Source organism: Peromyscus leucopus, chromosome 17, assembly GCF_004664715.2.
Source record: "Peromyscus leucopus breed LL Stock chromosome 17, UCI_PerLeu_2.1, whole genome shotgun sequence".
NCBI lineage: Eukaryota > Metazoa > Chordata > Mammalia > Rodentia > Cricetidae > Peromyscus > Peromyscus leucopus.
In genome coordinates, this window is record NC_051077.1 from 50,806,574 (window position 1) to 50,826,212 (window position 19,639).

Consider the following 19,639-nt stretch of genomic DNA (forward strand, 5'->3'; position numbering starts at 1 on the left):
CCCGGAGGTCTGTCTCTACCACTCCTGGCAATGATACACTAGCACCGTCAAATAACATAACGATTCCCCTGTTCCCAGAGTTCCCACAAGACTTCGGTTAAATTTCAGATACAGCACCCTTTTCACTTAACGTACCTACAAATAACCTCTTAGTTTTCCTTTCCAAGACTTCTCTTTCCTCAGTCTGTCCCATCTCAGAAAAGGGAGATAATATCCACAGCCCTGCTCCAACCAGGAGAGGAATCTTCCCTGATTCTCTTCCTGTTCTCTCGGCTATCTTCCATCTAGAATCCTATCGGCACTGCTTCGAATCAGTTAGTCAAGCTGATGACATCTCGGTGCTATTGCTGCGGCTGCTTCTGGGATCATGGCTGCGGACCTCTCCCACCTCCATACTTTCATTCTGCATCCCATCACCCTCTCCACACCAGAGGCGCTGGGACCCTCCCATCAGATCGTCGAAGGACTCCACAGCCATCCTATTAATTTGAATTTCCACATTAAGTACTACATATATGTGACATATAGAAATACTTTAAATGTTTCAATTATATTGTGAGCATAAAGAAGCATCCGTTTGGAAAAATTATCTTATCAGGTAAGACCTATAAAATGAATGCATCTGAGACATTCTTCAGTCAGTCCACTTAGAATTAAATCGCCAAAGCCAATACATATACGCTCATGTCAGTTCATCCTTACATTGGACTTATTTGACATTTCTGTCTTATTTTATGCCTCACATGTAGGCAAAATACACAGCATTATTTATGGTCATCTCTATAAGGAAATCTCAGAGACCATTGTGGAAGAAGGGTCAGAAGAATGTAAGAGATGCAGGATGTGGAGGGGTGTTGTGAAATGCTGGCCTCTGAACATGAACATGACATGGTTGTTGCTCACATGAACTCAAACCTGCATGTGACCCATGCAAGATGAATCAAGTTAAAAATCCATCACAGAGCAGGGAGTGTCTCCCAAAGCCCTAACCCTAGTTGAAGAGCTATTGGCAGATGCGGAGGGAGGGGTAGTGGCAGGTTTCAGCTAGGGAGTGGACATTAGCAGGTTGCCCATGCTCCAAGGGATGACCCCCACATTCACGAACCTATGAGCAACACTAATTGAACTCAATAGGTTAAGAATATAAAGAGGATATGAAGTTGGGAAGGAAGAGGTGTAGTGAGGGGATGAGGTGAGGGAGGTCATAGGGAGGATGTGACCAAGATACATTGTACACTTGCGTGAAGTTTTCACACAAAAATATATAAATAAATGTTGTAAAAAAAATTTTAATTTTTCCATTAGCCTGAAACACACCAAACATGTATTCATTAATTCCCTGGAGCTGAGTGAGATACTGTCTCCTAGAATCCACTATTAAAATGAAAATACTTCTGGGAAGAGATAAACAAACAAGCCATTATCCTGCTTGAATACTACAACGTAATCTACTTCGTTCACAAACAAGGTTTGGGGGAATAAATCCTGATGGGTAGAGGAGAGTGTTGGGTGCTTTTAGGTAGACAGATCTGCAACATATCATTATGCACATCACCGTTAGCCAGACAAGTTGACACAGCGACATATCTTGGAAAGTACAGTGTTAATGACCTCCCAGGGCTGTAGGAAAAGTGAAAAGGTGCTGGAAACATGCAGGACTCACTTGACAGGGAAGTAAGGACATGACTTGTTCTGCTGGTGAGTTGTTGTCTATGGCACCCCATGCCTGACATATGGAAATCTTGAAAGAAGAGGTTATATTTTATTCTCTAGAGGCCTCATGCCACAGTAAAGCATGTTGAACCCAGAAGGCATGCAATAATAATGACACCTGTGATTCAAATTTTTATTTAAATAAAATGTCACTGAACTGATGTGAACTTTGTATTTCAGATTTAGAGCTAGCATTTTTTAAAGTGTTTCAAATTGATCCTGAACAATACCAAGTGTTGGCAAGTTTGACAATCAACTAGAATTCACATATCTGGCTGGTGGAGTCTAATTTGACATAATCAATTTGGAAAACTGTCTATCAGTGTGTCCTAAAAAGTAAGTGTCTGTCTACTCTATAACTCAATAACAGGCATGACCACCAGAAAACATGTACATGATGTTCAGAGATGCTTTATTCAAAATAATAAAGAAAAACCTGAAGGACTAGTGAGATGGCTTAGTGGATAAGACATTTCTTTCCCCAATACAATGTAAACCTGATGACCTGAGTTCAACCCCAGAATCTATGTAAAGATATGAAGAGAGAAATGGCTACTCAAAAGTAACCTCTGACCTCCACATGTGCAAGCCCCCCGTAATATGCACATACTAATACAAAATTATTAAAACTAGAAGACTGTCCATCAGTAAAGTTATGAACAATTAAATGGTAGTATATTCACTCAATGGAACGGCCCTGCCACGGAAAAGGTATTTTTACTCAAGTATACACTCCAGAAAGAAGGAGTATATGTTTTGTGGTGCCATTTGTGTGAAGTTCCAGAACAGACAAGACATCCTCAGGATGCTGGCTGAGACTAGAAGTCAGAATAGTGGCTTTCTTTTGGTAAGGGGCTATAAAATATGAGAGAGAGGCGAGTAAGAAATCACTGTGGGGTGCCAAAGAAATGACTCCCCAGTTAAGAGTGCCCGCTGCTCTTGCAGAAGACCAAGGATCAGTTCCCAGCGCCTATGCCGGGTGCCTCACAGCTACCCGAAATAGGAAGTGCACACAAACTCCTAAAGCAACAAACACATCTTGAGTCACTGTGTGTGTGTGTGTGTGTGTGTGTGTGTGTGTGTGTGTGTGTGTGTTAGAAATTATTTCAGTATTTATTTAGATAGGGCCTTGTAATGCAGTCCATATTAGTTTCACACTAGCAGTCCCCCTTGGCCTTCCAAGTGCTGTGATTCAGACATGTCCCATCATACTTGGCACTCACTTGTATCTTGATTTATATGGAAAGCAAACATGTGCATCATATGTCAATTTCCACTGGATTGTAGGTTGAAGATTTCTGTGCTTTGTTTACTGATACTTCATTAAAAAGGTAAAATTTAAAAAACACTGTTTCTCAACAGCTTAATATTTGTTTTAATCACTTTAATTATGGGGAGCCAATCATCATTAAACATACTTTTGTTGTTAGTTATAACTTGGACATTGGCTCGTCTGAAAGAATTCTTCAGCCAGTCAAATATGGATCTTACTCTACCCTACATAGTTTCTGTAACAACTGTTTGCTCCCTGATAACATCTAAAATGAACCTATCCAAAAGACAGACACAGGAGGACAGGCAGAGGTAACAGGACAGACACAGAGATGGGTATCTACCAGGCGTGCAGTGCAGTGGCAAGAGCAAGTATTACAAGACCCTGGGTTTGATCCTTAGCCCTGCTTTTAAAAACTATAGCACCCCCCTGTCTGTACATGAAAGTCCTCAGTCTGTTCCAAGCAATAGCTATCACTGAGGGCTCTGCGTGGTTAATAAGACACATACAAAGACGTAGCTAATTCATGGAACTCTACAGTTGATACACATTATTCACCCATCGGCTAAACCATCTTTCTTATCTAGGCCAACCCCTACCTAGAGAGCTATCAAGCCATCACTTAAACATTACAGAAGCCAGCGGTGGGAGCTATGTGAGCAATATTACGTCAAAGTCTAAAAACAATGGGAGCAGCCACAAATAAGGACCACCAAATCAACCCCTTGCAGTTGCTACCTCTTCTTCTGGAGACTGATATGGTTAATATATCATTTGCATTAAAAGAGAGACTGAATACATTATTAATAGCTAAAGCAGAAATGAAGTTACATTATATAAGTATCTCTAGATGAAATCGCCAGCATTTGAAAAATTCTGGAAAGTCATGTTAAATAACATTACCTCAGTTGTCACAGCCAAACCTCTTGAAAATTAGCCAAGAACCTTTCAGAGAGCTTTAAAGAAAACCCTCAATCCTTCAGCAAAATGGAGCAAAAGTCTCTGCCCTCCATGCTTGCTTCCATGAGAACCAGCATCAGAGGACCACCATCAATCTCTTAGAAGATGCCACATGCCCCCTGAAGGGCTTCCAAAGAAGTATGATTCATTCAAAATGTGGATTAAAACTGCCTGCCCCATTTTTAACAACAACTCACTACTGTACTTTGGATGGTCTTCAGTATGATTTTCCACACGAATAGAAACACATCTATCATACATTATAATTTTGTGTTTTATCTGACTTGAGCAAATTATTCACCATCAAGTGTTTTTCTTGTATTAGAAATAGCAAAATTGGTCCAGTAACCAGAAAAAAAACAGCAGCAAGAAGTTAAACACCTATTTTTCCTCAAAAATAATAATGTTTTCATAAACTTTTTTTTCATTTTCAGAGAACAATTTCCATACAGCTTAGCATCTCTCCTAGAAGACCTAAAAGTTTACAGAATTTCAACTTCCCAAATCAAATGTATAAAAACCTTAAAATCTACACTATCAGTTTCCTCCTTTTCTTGTCATTTTTTGTGGGTAGTCAATGAAAGAATGGGATAGTGGGCCAGACAGTGAGACTAATAGAAAAATTACAGTAGTTTTTGGAACTGGTTGGGCAGGATATCAAAAAAGCATCAATATTCATGAGTTTCTCAGGGAAACCTGATCTGCAAAAATAATTAAGGCTCAAACACCAATAAATCAGCTGAAGCTACTTGGACCAGCAGAAGAGTCACTGATACACATGCTCTACCCATGACAAACAAGCTCTCGCTCAGCACACACAGTGCAGTCTTCCTATAGTGCTACTTTTGTTTACCCAACTGTAAATAAAATCATTGAGTATTGTGCCCTTTGGTTAGATAACATTGAAAAGGGGCTTTTGTTTTTAAAGCAAAGCAAACCAGCAGAAGTGGGATTATTAAATGCTTATAGACTGTGTGGCTTGAATCTGAAATGTTCCCCTGGCCAGGTTCATATCATGAATGCTTGTTCTTCAATGGGTGGTGCTAATTTGGGAGGCTGTAAGATCTTAGGGTTTGGGGCCTCACTTGTGGAATGTTGGAATGGACCTTTAAAGGTTTTAGCCTGGTCCCTGCTTCCTGATGTACTGTAGAGCCTCTAATCCATGTTCCCAACACCATAGACCATGCCACTCCATTGGACGCTTTCGCCTCTATAAAGGACTAAAACCTTTAAAACCATGAGGCAGAATAAAATTTTCTTTTCTTGTTCCTATCACATATTTTGGGTGCAGCAATGAAAAAGTTTGTTATGTGTGGCCATTTTTTCATCATAATAATCATTCTCAAAGAAGTAAAGGAAGCAGCAGTTCACTCTACCTCAGTAAAGGTGAATACCCTGTAAAGACATACTGGAGTACTTTTCTCTACAAAATTTCCGTGACCCTGAAAGTCACATCGAAAGAATCAGAAGACAGTATGAGGCATTTTGAGTCAAAAGCACACTTGTTCAGCCAGCTGGAAAGTCACAAGATGATAACAAGGTTGAAATGACTGAAAGCCAGTTTTCCACTTGGCACTGACAGGCCATCTGAAGGATGTGTGCCCCTGGCTACAGAGCTCTGAGGCTGCACTTTGATCTGAAGGCAGGAAAGAGATGAAGTCAGCTTGGATCACCTTCTCCTCAGCCAGCAAGTTAGCCTTTACCAATTTTGTCATTCAAGCACTAACCAGCTAAGTTACCAGAAAGCTGGGCAAACAGGCTACAAGGATATGATCAAAACATTTTATGTTTACTTTGTTCTTTGAAGAGTCCCATTGGAGAGGTTGGAAGGTGAACTTTCTTTTGTTCTGTATGAAAACTTCAGCAGGTGCCAGGACCTTCCTGCTTAACTTGAAGTCATTAGGAATCACTTGAACTTATTAAATACTTCAACCATTTTTACAGTAATATTTAGAAGTTCAACTCTTCCTTCCAAGTCTAGATGGGTTTCAGACCAAGCCTTAAAGTAGGCTGAGCATCAAGATTGCCTTCAACAGCTGTTAATCCCCACAGGCTTTGGAATACAAGGAAAGAGGAAGGAGGAGGAGGAGACAGCTCTTACTAGAGCTGATGTTATCAAAAGCTGGCAACCAATTCTATGGGCCCAGAGCACTTAATGCTTGTTCCGCCCTGTGTGAGCTGCTGGATGGTAGCCTTGAAAGAGTGTCTCCATCCTGGAGTTGGAGCTGGGGTGTAGCTCAGTTGTTTAGCTCTCGCCTAGCCTGTGCAAAGACCTGGATTCCATCCTTATCACTATGAAACAAAATAATCCTCTCCCAATCCAGGAGGCACCTCTCTTGCCAATCCCCAAGCCTTTGGTGAGTGCAGTTTAAGGCCATGCTGTCTTAAAACCACCTTTATACCCTTGGAATCTGGCATCCATTTCTGGCTCCTGGGATCTGCTGTGGAATATTAGTTTAAGATGTGTTACATTCATTCATGCTTTGGAATATTTGTTTAATGATACAAAGATGTGTTGCATTCTTTTATGTTCATTTGTTTAACTCTAATAACTGTTATTTTGCCTGTCTAAAACACCTGATTGGTCTATTAAAGAGCTGAACAGCCAATAGCTAGGTTGGAGGGGGATAGGCAGGGCTGCCAGGCAGCGAGAATAAATAGAAGGAGAAAAAGAGAAGAAGGAAGAATGAGAAAAGGAAATGGAGAGGAGGATGCCAGGGGCCAGCCGCCGATCCACTCACCCCATCATGGAGTAAATAAAGAAAGAAATAGAATAGATAAATGTAAAAGCCCAGAGACAAAAAGTAGATGGGATAATTTAAGAAAAGTTGGTTAGAAACAAGCCAAGCTAAGGCCAGGCATTCATAGGTAAGAATAAGTATCCATGTATTTAGTTGGGAGCTTGGTTGCAGGCCCCCAAAGAGCAAAGAGTACAAAAGAAAGAAAGAAAACTATGAGGGTCCCTTCCGCAGAGGTCAATTTACTAGACAGAGCAAAGAGAACATGCCAGTTGTTCTCAGAGGCAGCCCATTGCTGGCACACAAACAGAAATCACTTAGTTTCACTTTCTTCACAAACACTGGCAGGACAGGCAGACTCTGTCAGGAAAGCCTCGCTCATGGCGCCAGAATCCACAGAGCAGCCATGCACAAATCTCCACCTAAACTACAAGATTCCAGCCTCTGCTTGGTTCCCTGCAAGTGAGGGAGCCCAGCAATTACATCCCCAGGAAGTCCCAGAAAGACTAAGGATAAAAGGCCAGGCTGTGTCCAGAATCTTCTCTTTACAGCCCTGCCTCTTGTCCATAGTCTGATCATTCAGAGTTTGTGGCTTATTTTCAAAACCATCTTGTCTGCCAACTCACACATGTATTGAATTTGGATCCCTGGTGAGAAATTCCATTACACCTCAGCCAGAGCAGCCCAAGAGACTCGGCTGACTGTTAAACCCAGAGGTTCTACTTTTTCCAGTAACTGTTACCCCTGGCTACACTCTGGATATCCTTTCCCCTTGGAAAGTGACCGACCTTAGTTCCCAGTGCATCCAAAAAGATTAATCCACATTGATAAATAAAATAGCCTGATACACACACACCACTGCTACTTAGGAAGCACTCTTGTCTAAAAGAAATTACACTGAATTTAACCAAGTTGCTGAGACAATGTGCCAACTCATAGATTATACCCAAGACAGAGAAATGAGTTACAGGATTCCTTGCAGAGGCTATCCATCAGAAGGGTGAACTGCCATAGGAAAAATGAAACTACATCTCCATCAAAGCAAGTCATGAGAAAGAAAGAGGAATGGGGGACTGGATGCATAATAAAATAAAGTTACAAGATACAGTGATAAAATGTAAAGTGAGGGCTGTGTTCACATATGAATTTGAAAAGAAACAATAAAAAGATAACTTTGAAGCCTCTGGGGAAATTTGAATATGGATTAGGTATTGCACGGTACGATGAACCAATACACTTGGGAACAATAATGCTGTAATGGTTGTGAAAATAAGTCTTTTTCAATTAGAAATGTACACGGCCGCATTTATATGTGAAATGGCATAATGCCTGATAATTGCCTTAAAGTGGTTCTACAAAAGTTTTTAAATAGCCAGGGATGGTGGCACAGGCCTGTGCCTCCGTACTCGGGAAGACAAGCTAGGAATAGTAGGTGAAGGGCAGAGCGCTTTGAGTTCAAGGCCATCTGGGCCACGGAGTAAGACCCCCACACAAATGTTTTTAACAACTGAGAGCCTGAAAGGAACAGATGAAGTAAGACTGGCAAAGTGTTAGTGTTCATCGGGGCTGGATGGCCGGTTCATGGAAGTTCATTAGATTTTATTTGTGTGATGGGAAGAATTTAAGAATCGAAAGTCTTCATAAGGACCATTGGTTATATTCTGAAAATGACAAGGAAGCTTCACTCATAAAATCTTAACTATTTGGCTGCCTAAAACAGACCCAAATAGGCACAACATCAACAGACATGCTAACGTGGAAGTAGGAAATCTCATGGGGCCCCACCCAACCCTAGACAAAGAACTATAGGAAACTTGGGAATGCTGGGAATAGGAGAAACTGTGTTCCCCAGGGATGAGCCCCCAATTGGTAACCAATACCAACTGATCAGTCTTGAAGTCACAGGTAACACTAAACAGACTGAGCAGGTTGTATGTATACATTTAGGCACATATATGTATATTACATGTAAATGTATGTTATATTTACATGTAATATTCATACATAATTAAAGAAAAGGCCTTTAATTCAAAAAGGAGCAAGGGAGCATGTGGACAAAGTTGATGAGGAACTGGAAATGAAGAAATGAGGTATTATATTTTAATTAAAAAATAAAGGTATTTTTTAAGTAACTAAAAAAGAAGAAAAAAGACCCCCCAGTTCTGTGAGATGACTGAAGAATAAAGAGTGCTTCCTACCCTTTCAGAGGACCCATGTTTAGTTCCAAGCACCACGTCAAGTGACTCATAACCGCCTATAATCCCAGCTCCAGGGGATCCAATGCCTTTTCTGGCTTCACAGGCACCAGCAGACATATGGCATATACCCATATAGACATATTCACATAAATAAAAGTATTTTTTTAAACAAAGGACCATATGTCAATGTCATGCCCATGACTGTTCACTTCTGTTTTGTAGGGATCTCAGACTAGTGAGCTAAGGGCTCAGATGGGCAGAGGGAGGTGAGAAGAGGGAGATGAGCAGAGGGAGGTGGGCAGAGGGAAAGGAAGGGTACTTCTCCTTCTTCTCTGATGATGGAGAAGAGCCAAGCCTGGGGAGATGCCAACCTCAGCTGTTAGGAGTCATTTCCTTGTGACCCATTCTTTGGTCAGACTGGCCACTACTCCACACAGTAAGACTGTCACTGTTTGTCCATTGGTCATCACAGCTGATAAGGAGAGGGACCCGACAAGTCTTGCTGGCGGGGAATCTCAATCCTGAGCAGCCATCTCTTGCCACATCTGGTTGCATCTCCCAGCACACTCCCAATTGGCAGACAGAAGCCCCTTCACTTTGAAAGAGGAATCTTCCTATCTCACCTGCTAAAGAGTGCAAGCTAGTCTGACCAAACAAGGGCAATGCAGGGGCATGTCCATGAGTAGGATGCCATCCATGGCTCTCCCAGAGCCCACACATTTGGGTTTTATCCTCTATCACTGGCAATAACCATAACTTTGCTCATCAGCATTCCTCTCTATGCTCCATCCACACTGGGGCAGGCCAGAACGTACAACCTCTGCATTGACACCCAGTTAGAGAATACACAACAGACTCACTTACCCGTGGGTTATGTCAACATCCACTTGTCCTCCATCTTTACTTAGGTCAGAAGCCTGGGACCATCCAATCTCTACTAAACTCTGCAGTTCCTGGTAGAAAAGAGAGAGGGGTAAACTTCACTCACAAAGATTGCTCGGAGAAGAAAAGCCCATTACCTCCTCTGTCTTGGGCTTCCTTCTATTTTTAACTAGGAAAAGTTTGGCTAAGCTTTTTTTTTTTTTTTTCACCTAGCAATAGTTCTGGAGTTGTCGCCAGCCTTGCTGGAGTGTGCACCAGTTCTACTCTCGGGGCTGGGGGTGTGGAATAAAATGACAGTGATGGGATGCTTCCCCGGAGACTTGACCCGATGAAGAATCACCTAGAAGACACTGCTCTGGGCATGTTTGTGAGGGTGTCTCCAGAGAGGCTTCACCGATGAGTCAAAGTCACCCTGAACGTAGACAGGACCCTGTGGGGTGGGGTCCAGGATTGAAAAAAAAAGGGGGGGGGACTGAGCTCTGGAGACAACTCAGTTAAGAATTTGCCTCACAAGCATCATCTGATCTTTAGTCCAGGGTGCTTACAACCCAGCTCAGAGGAGGAGGATCCCTGGGGCTCATGGGCCAGTCAGTCTAAGTAACCAGCAAGCTCCAGGAGATAGGGTGATGCCAAAGATTACCCTTTGGATGGACGGACGGACACACACACACACACACACACACACACACAGCAAGCTGAGCAGCAGCATTCATCTCTCTGCCTCCTGACTTCAGACACAGGGTGATCAGCTGCCTCACACTCCTGCTGAGATGCCCTTCCCGCGATGATAGGCCGGTATGGTACCCTCCAACCATGAGACAAAACAAACCCCTCCCTTAAACTGCTTCGTGTCAGGCGTCTGGTCACAGCAATGAGAAGTTAGTCACGAGCTGGCTAAAGCAGGCGGTTAGCAGCACAGGCCATCCTGTTGCGTGTGTGGGATCAGGTTTCTGCCTTAGGCGGGGAAAACACTAAATCAAACAGAACACACCCCCTTTGGGTCTAAAAATGACATGGAATGGGGATGGGGCCAGGATCTGCCACTTCCCAGACATCTGACTGAGAAACAGGAACAGTGTTTGGAGTTAAGCTATTGTGACTTAACTGTAAAACAAGAGAGGTGGCTGAGATGAGTCCCAGCTCCGAGGGAGAACTCACAGCCAAGGACTAAATGAAGCTGTTAGTACCGGGTTCACAGCAGTTACCCAGCCCCTTGCTGCAGTTCAAATGTGAAATAAAGGGCCTGGTGGAGTCCAACACCAGTGGATCGTGTAGGTGTGGCTGCACAGAGCGGGGTGGTGGAAAAACTGACGCAGGGTGCTAGCTCCCTTCCACTCAGCGAAGGGCTGGTGCCTGCTTCCAGATCAGATACCGCCTTCAAGTTCAGGTGCAGGCAGCATGCAGGCGAGGCCACCTCGGAGGCACAGTGCAACAAACAGGCCATAGATGCCTGCTGAATTGTATTTGCCTATAGGTAGATAGTTTGTCACTGGCATTTAGAGCAAGAATTTATCATATAGACTTTTTTTTCATGTCTCTCAAAGTCCCAGCCATGTTACGTGAGCTGGGCCAGCATGTGGTCAGCAGCAAGGGCGGTGATAATCCAGGGCAGGAAGCACGTATCACACTTAGTAGCTTCCTGAGACCCTCCCTATATTTATAAATCAGCCATCTCACCCAAGAGGGAGATGTTCATCATCCCAGTGCCTCTCAGGTGGTAGACTGAACCACCACCTACATTCTTTATGTTATTGTTTCTGTCTCTGCCTTTCAGTTAGGATCAAGCCTGTTCTTGCCAGCTTAATATGTTCTTTCTATTAAAAATTCCTAAATGGACCTTCTCTTCTGGTCTTGCAATGCTCACATAGCTTCTGGGGTGATTTAGGTATAGTAGAAGACCCTGAGTACCTAAGCATGAAGTGCCTTCAACTGCATTTCGGAGAAATCATAAAGGCCCAAATTCACTCCCCCACCCCATTCCTTTCTTCTATCCCCCACTGTCCACACATCCCTCTTCTTCACTCCAGAAATGCCAGGGACACACTGACATGCTATCAGTTATCACATAAACCAAGTTCTTGCTTCTGAGCCTGTGCACAGACTATTGCTTCTAGAAAGCCCTCTTTGCTGGGATAATTCCTTCCAATCTTCAGTTCTTGGGCAACACTGCTAAGTGGACACGTTCTCTAAAACCGTTTCTCCTGGTTGCAATGTTTTCTTACTCCCTTTTATAACATCCTTTACTTCACTCTGAAGACAACCTGTAACTCCACAGAGAGGGAGGTGTACATGTAGATGGAGACAAATGATAAACAGGTCTGTATCTCTACTACAGGACAGAGATGTCCTCAGTGGTAGGGATTCTACCATTATCTGCAACCTCTAGCCTATTCAGCTATAAAGAAGAAAGAGACAGCAACAAAATAAACATATCATGATTTTAACTTGCATAGAGTTAGAATATTTCACATACCCTCCATTCCTAAAGCAAACCTTTGTTACAAACACATGATACTCCCACATACCCTGCAGTTATGGAAAACCTTAGATTGCATAATTCCAAACCATAATTGGAAAAATCCACTGAGTTCTCCACCGAGAACAATTACAAAAGTTGGATGAAAGAGAAGGAAAAGCCGAAGCAGAAGAAGGATGTGCCGGCTCGAGCACTCATCTTCAATCAAGACAAACGGACTTGAGGGAACGGAGGAAACACAGAACGCAGAGCTCTCCCTTTGCATCTTGCTTCCTTCATCAATCAGTTTCTACATGACTCGTAGCTTAGGAGCCTCCCCTAGCTGAGGAGACCAAAGTGAAATTGAGGTCAGCCAGGACAACAAGGACTTGAGGTGCTGAGGACCCGAAGGAACCCTTGGAAACAACCCGAGCCTTCTTCTCCACCTTTGACTTAAAGGATTCGATAGATCTAAAGCTATGAGAAAGCTGCTGTCGAGGGTCTAAAATCCCAAGCACAAGTTGTGGCTACCTTAGTTTACCTGGGAGTTGAACTTTAGGGTCTACCACAGACAAAGGGCCCTAGTAAGCATCCCGCGATTTCAGGCAAGGTCTCAAGGGGCTGTGCCTTGGGAGTCAAGAAAACAAGACCGAAACCAAACTCAAATTCCTGCTCTGATCTTTGAAATAACTGAATGGCTCTGAATGAACAGTTTTATTCTGCTGTCTTCCATGGGGAAAGATTAAACCCTTTCCCGGGGAGGACACCGGCATGCAGGCACTAGACCTTTATTTCTGTTTTTTCTTCTCTGGTTTTTCAATGGGTATGGATGGGTGCTTCACCTGCAGGTATGTCTGTGTGCCATGTGAATGGAGTGCCTGTGCCGTGGCCAGAGGAGGCCATCAGACACCCGGGGACGGAGTCACAGAAGCTTGTGAGCTGCCGTGTGGGAGCTGGGAACGGAGCTCAGGTCTCCGGTGCTCCTACCAGCCCTGCCTCTATAGCCCTCTACAATTTTATATGTAAAATATAGAATGTCTGATTAAAAATTACAAATAACAACAACAAAGGGGAGCAAATGGCCAAAACCAAGAGGATGAAAGACAGGCAAGAGAGGATCACAACTGACCTATGTGTCACAATTACCAAAATCAAATGCTCTCATTCCTATGCTTGAGAAATAAAGATGGAAATTTTTTACCGGATACTAGTCATCTGTATCTTAAAAAAAATCAAAGGGAGCTCTAAAAATTATAAGAAAAATAGATGGCTTTGCAAGACGGGCTACTCTAGAAAATAGATGGTGATATAAAATAGTTAATCAGAAGCACTGAGAAGAAAGAAAGGACAACTAGAGAAGTGAGTGCCATGTGATGTTGAGAATTCTCTGAAACTGAGGAAAGACCCCAAGCTCTGGATTAAGCAGCTCCAACTCCACTTAGGAGGAATTTAAGAAAACAAGAGAGTATTTTACCTAAAGAAAAACAACTCAAGAACAGCTAGGACTAGATAGGAACAAATACAGAGACCCACAGCAAGACATGGTGCAGAGAGAGAGACCATAAAACACACCGCTCTAAACGGGATGTCTCCATCACATCCCTCCCCTCAGCCCTCTGGGAGCCTGCAGAAGAAAAGACAGAAAGAGGGCAAGAGCCAGAGGGGAAGGAACTCACAGAGACTGAGGTAGCAAGCACAGGGCCCACACAGGCCTTTACCAGGTGCTCTGCACATATACTACAGTTCTTGGTTTAGTACTTTTATGGGACTCCCATGTGTGCGAACAAGTGGATCTCTGATTCTTGTGCCTTCTCATGGAGTTCTTTGATTTTTCTGTTGACTTAGCTTGGCCATCTTTAATGTGATGGTTTTTGTTTCTGCACATATACTATATATAGCTTTTGGTTTAGTACTTTTATGGGACTCCCATGTATGCAAACAAATGGGTCTCTGACTCTTGTGCTTTCTCATGGGGCTCTTTGATTTTTCTGTTGACTTGGCTTGTCCATCTTTAATGTGATGGTTTTTGTTTTTATCTTATTCTATTTTATTTTGTCATGTTTGGTTGTTATGTCCCAGAAGCCTGTTCTTTTCCAAAGAGAGACAGAGAGGGAGTGGATCTGAATGGGAGAGAGAGATGCAGCAACCAGGAGGTGGAGAGGGAGGGGAAACTATTCAGATAAAAAAAATATTGGTGCATGAGCTGGCTTTTTGGAACCTAGGGCCTATGCTGAGACACTTTGCTCAGCTTGAGTGCAGGGAGGAGGGGCTTGGACCTGCCTCAACTGAGTGTACCAGGCTCTGCTGACTCCCCAGGGGAGACCCTGCCTTGGAGGAGGTGGGAATGAGGGATGGGATTGGGGGGAAGGCTGGGGGGTGGAGGAGGGAGGACAGGGGAATTCACGGCTGATATGTAAAATGAATAGAAAATCTTTTAATAAAAAAAATTTAAAAAGGAATAGGACTTTAACATTAAAAACAAAGTTATACGCCCCCAAATAACAGAAGAGCTGAGCTGAAAGGGAGGGCGGCAGGGAGGGGGAAATGGCGTGTTCACGCTTGCCTCGGAGCTCCAAGCTCCACTGTGGAAGCAGAATCCTCTTTTCTCCATGTTGCTATGATTCAAGTAAGGACAAAAGTGCAGATGAGTCTCTCCTAAAGGCCCCAACTCGACATGTTATGTCAATTTAGGGAAAATTCTACTAGATATCGGTTTTAACATACAAAAATTTTTTTTTTACTCTGTTTTAGAAATCCGTGATTCATTGTATAAGGAGAAAATATTTTATTGAAATCTAGTGATTCCTCAACTCTGAAAATGAACCTAGAAAATGCAACCTTTGCTGAGGACCAACAACACAGCAATCCATATTCATCATTTCAATTTCTAGAACTCTGGCTCCTTGAGGTAGAAAATAAAAGTCAACCATTATCTTGTATGGTTAGACTGATTTCTTATCACATAGACAGTCGGCATTTAGCTTATAACTTCAAATGACTCCACAGTCTATTATGCTTCTCTCAGCTTAGAACATTATTTATCTTTATTGACAGAAAAAGAACCTAAGTGGAAAAGCACCCAGATAACTATGTTTAAAGGTTACTGCTTACTGGTCCACACTCTGCTTCAGTTCCCTCTATTATCCAAACGTGTCGTGGAAATGATAGAACTAAAATAATTAGAATAAAAAATACAACTGTGCCAGAACACCGCCCTCAGTCAATGGCTGTTATCAGGTACTACATATGCCTTCATCTGGGGGTTGGGGACATTTTAGATACTGTTCTAGTGAATAAAAGAAAAGATTAAAGTTTCATAAAAAGCTAGAGATTTGATTTATGAAAGGAAAATCAACACTCTTACTACAAGATTGACTGCTTAGGCCATTCAGACCCTAAATGTACATTAGTGTCTCTGTAGTGTGAAGATAGAGAAGATGAATTTCTGTCTCTTGTTTTCCTTAAGGTGTGGGCATTTTGAAGAGCCTGGAAACACTTCTTATGTTCACCACTTTCTATGGCATCTGTTCGGAGGAAATCATCTGTTTCAGGAATGACACACACCTCCAGACCTGGAAAGTTGAGTAATGAGAGCCCCCTGACTGTGGTGATTGGCATAGAAATGGATGTATGACCCAGTCACTACCAAGGGGAGTCATTCTTGAACTCTGCCAGGACTACTGAGAAAGAAGTATGCTCATTTTTCGCCCACGTCTTAAGATGCTATAGCATTCTTACTCCTTAAAGTGAAGCCAACAAGAAGAAGAGAACCATGAGATCTAAGTTCCCAGATCAAGGCACCCCAGAAGCCAGGTGGTCATGTTTGTTTATATAAGCCAGTATTTCCCCTAATCTTCTTGACCTGGTAAGTGGTACATTTTTTAACACTTATCACTAAATGAGTCCCCCTGTGCATGCTAACTCTGGAGACTGGCAGCATCGTAACAAAAATGAATTCCATGTTTTGGTATCATTTTGCCATCATTATGGTACCTCTTGAATTGCCTCAAATGATTTCCCATCTAGAAATCTGGAATGAGGAATTAGATTCTACCTGGAGGGCAATCACTGACAGTGATGTATGTGTTTTGGAGATGGGTCAAGTCTGAGCTACACTGTATCCAGTGAAAAGTGTTGTTTATATATGATGCCAGAGCAGCCTGAATGATAATAAAAAATAAAGCTGCCGGATGCATTGCAAGTGATCCTTTCCATAAACTTACCAAGATACCAAATTTTCTCAGACCTTCCTAGTAGTGATAAACAGATATTTCAGCAGAGAGCTATGTTTTCCTTAAGACTCTTGACTGTTACAACTCTGTTATAATTTTGATAACAGGCCTCCAGTGCAGCCATTCAGCAGCAGCTTCTTTCCTTCTTCAGGTGTCCCCTACCGCCTTGCACAAGCCACAGAGCCTCCACATTTGGGTTTGAACCGATCATTGTTCTGCAATAACTAAATCACGGGAATCAAATGCTTCCGGAATCAGCTGGCCACCTGCTTCTGCACTGAGTTTGTGAAAACATGGGCTGCATGGTTCTGCCATTAAAGCCTGGGCTCATATGAGAAATAGATGTTTGCAAGGACTCAGGCCAGTGATCTGAGCATGAGCCACCACCACGCAGCAGTCCGCAGGGTGTGTCTGTATTTCTTGCTTGTGATTAGCTAACACGTTAGAAACATAAAACCAGGCCAAGCCTAACAGCCTGCACATGAGAGGCTTGACTATACTGTTTCCTTAAAATGCTCCATGGGGCAGGGGGCACTTATTCAGTAAAGTTCTCTCCTCACAAGCAGAAGGACTTGAGTTTGATTCCCCAGAACATATGTTAAAAAAAAAAAAAAATCCAGGTGTGCTGGCGTACTCTTGTGATTACCGTACTAGGGGGCAGAGATGGTTTCATACCTGGAGCTTGTTGACCAGCCAGCCTAGCCTATTGATCAGTTCTAGGCCAGTAAGAGACCCTGTCTTAGAGAAATAAAAGTAGACAGTAGCTGAGGAATAATACTTGAGGTTGTCCACTGATCTTTACATGCAATGTACAAATATGCAAGCACACAGACACACACACCGCTCAAATGTCATCAACACTATCTACATACACTCACACACATGCATAAGCACACTGACACACACCACTCAAATGTCATCAACACTATCTACATACACTCGCACACATGCATAAGTACACTGATGCACGCAATGCTCCAATGTAACACACTATCTGCATATACTCACAGACATGCACAACCATACCAACATACACCCATGCACACACAATGGTCCAGTGTAATATGACACTATCTACAATGAGGAAGGAGTCCATGTCTCCCATCCACTAGCTGTGAAAGATTTGAAGATTGTCCACCTGACAGAGTCAAACCAAATGGTGACCTCTCAGAACTAACATTTGAGAAGTCTTGTGATCTCTAAACTGGCATATTTAGATTCATGTGCCTCCTAAGTAATGTTATTTGGTATTTTGTAGACTTTGGAGATACTTAATATTATTCATACCACAATTTTCAAGTCTGTGGGAGACCCACTCCCACTTTACCCCAGGGTACTCTTGAAGAGGAAGAAGTGAGAAATATTTAGATAGAAGGATAGAAAGGAGAGAAACAGACAGAAGCACAGGATGGCTCAGGAGGGCCTGGATCCTTATCCACCAGCCCCTTCTGTCTCTTCTAAAGGACTTTTTAAAGGAATGCCAAGGAGTGGACCAAAAGACCTCTCCTTGCTAGATTAAAGCAAACCAAACAGCCAAGTGTAGCCCCTTCCAATCACCTGGTAACCGTGCATGTGGTCAGGCAATCCTCTAATGCAGCTCTGCTGGGTAAAGCAAGCTCAGATCTCACCAGAAACCTTTGTGGGCCTCTACACAAGTCTATGTTTATTTTCACATTGAAGCACAAACCAGGTTAAAATAAAAGACTTCTGACAGATTAAGAATTACCTGGATATTTGACTTACTAAAAAGCTTAGGCTAACATAACACTTAACCTTGCTAAATTAATATTTATTATACTGATATTAGCTTTATGCCACACAGCGATTGTTTATCTCCTCCAAGGAATTGTTTACACCATTATAAAATTCTAGTTAATGCCACTAAATTCTATACTTCAGACACAGAGTTAATGAACACCATTAACTGCCTTTTCAAAAATCAGAGGAAGTATAACCTAAATGAGATAAACTAACCAGGTCCTCTGGTGTAGTACTGCATTTTTGTCTTTCAGAGGGATGTATCATGACTGCAACCATAACTCAGTCTCCATTCATGGCTAGTCACTATATATAATCAGCAGTCTAGCATTACAATAAGGCAGCTCTTTCTTTTTTCAAATCAGAATTGTGAGTTGACCTCTCCATTCTATTGCAAAGATCTTCTGAAGCAAGACTGGTGGCCATGAAGATGGATGACAGCCGTTGACCGCAGGACAGAGCAGCAGACATCAAAGTAGACTTTGGAACTGAGTAGATTTAAATTTAAATTCTTTTCCCATCACTCTCTAGCTATGTACCCTTGGACAATCTATTTTATCTCAGGTCTCCATAGCTCATCTTCAGTTAAGGAGTTAGTAAGAACTATCCCTCAAGGGCTGTAGAAGATAATAAAGAGGGAGTTATATGTAAAATAGGTCACACAGAACTTGGAACACTCTACAGCAACTGTCTTCCTTTCTTCTGGCCTACCCTGAGGCCAATCACTCCTTAACTCCACTAAAAGAATGCAGACCAGCAAAGGGTCTCTCTTCCAGCCTCACGTGTAAAAGAAGGGACTGCTTCCAAGGTTAGTGTCTCAGTCCATTTTCTATTGCTGTAACAAAATACCTGAGACTCAATAACTTATAACTTGCAAAAATATCCTTAACATATGATTATTTGGGGGACTGTTTCCAACATGTGAACTTTTAGGGACACATGGAAACAGTGGCAGCTAGTGACCACATATGACTGCAGGCTAAACATAAATTGCCCTCATCAAAGCACTTTATTAACCACATAAACCCAAACTTCATTCTCCTTCCTCTGATAAAATATTTAGCTGCTTGTGCATTTTCTAAAAATGTTAACAAAAGTCTTGCAGCTAAAGTCAATCCCTGTAACCCACTGCCAGCATGTATTCCCACCTGTGAGCCTTCTTGGAAAAGATCAACATTTTGCCGTCTTTGTATCAATTACCTGATAGGTGACTATGAAGACCTGCTAATTAGCTACACTGTTTCCTACCTGGTTTTTTATGGCAACGGGCCAATGGGGGAGATTCTAGAGAACAGTAAAGCATGAAGTCCAAGATGAAAAGAACCACAACAAAGCCCCTTTCTCTAAGAGAACATCCAACCTGTGATGCCTTACCCAATCACCCAGTTGTATTGACAAAGCAGAGCCTCAGGCCTCAGCCACACTGGCTT

General features: G+C 42.5%; 1 protein-coding gene across 1 annotated transcript in view; it reads right to left on the bottom strand.

Annotated features, from left to right (window-relative positions):
* Positions 1-19,639, bottom strand: part of Csgalnact1 (chondroitin sulfate N-acetylgalactosaminyltransferase 1) — a 331,838-nt gene that overhangs the window by 146,805 nt on the left and 165,394 nt on the right. The window contains exon 5 of the mRNA XM_028883852.2: positions 9,747-9,835. The gene's annotated coding sequence lies outside the window, so the exon portion shown is untranslated. The remainder of the gene's footprint in view (positions 1-9,746; positions 9,836-19,639) is intronic.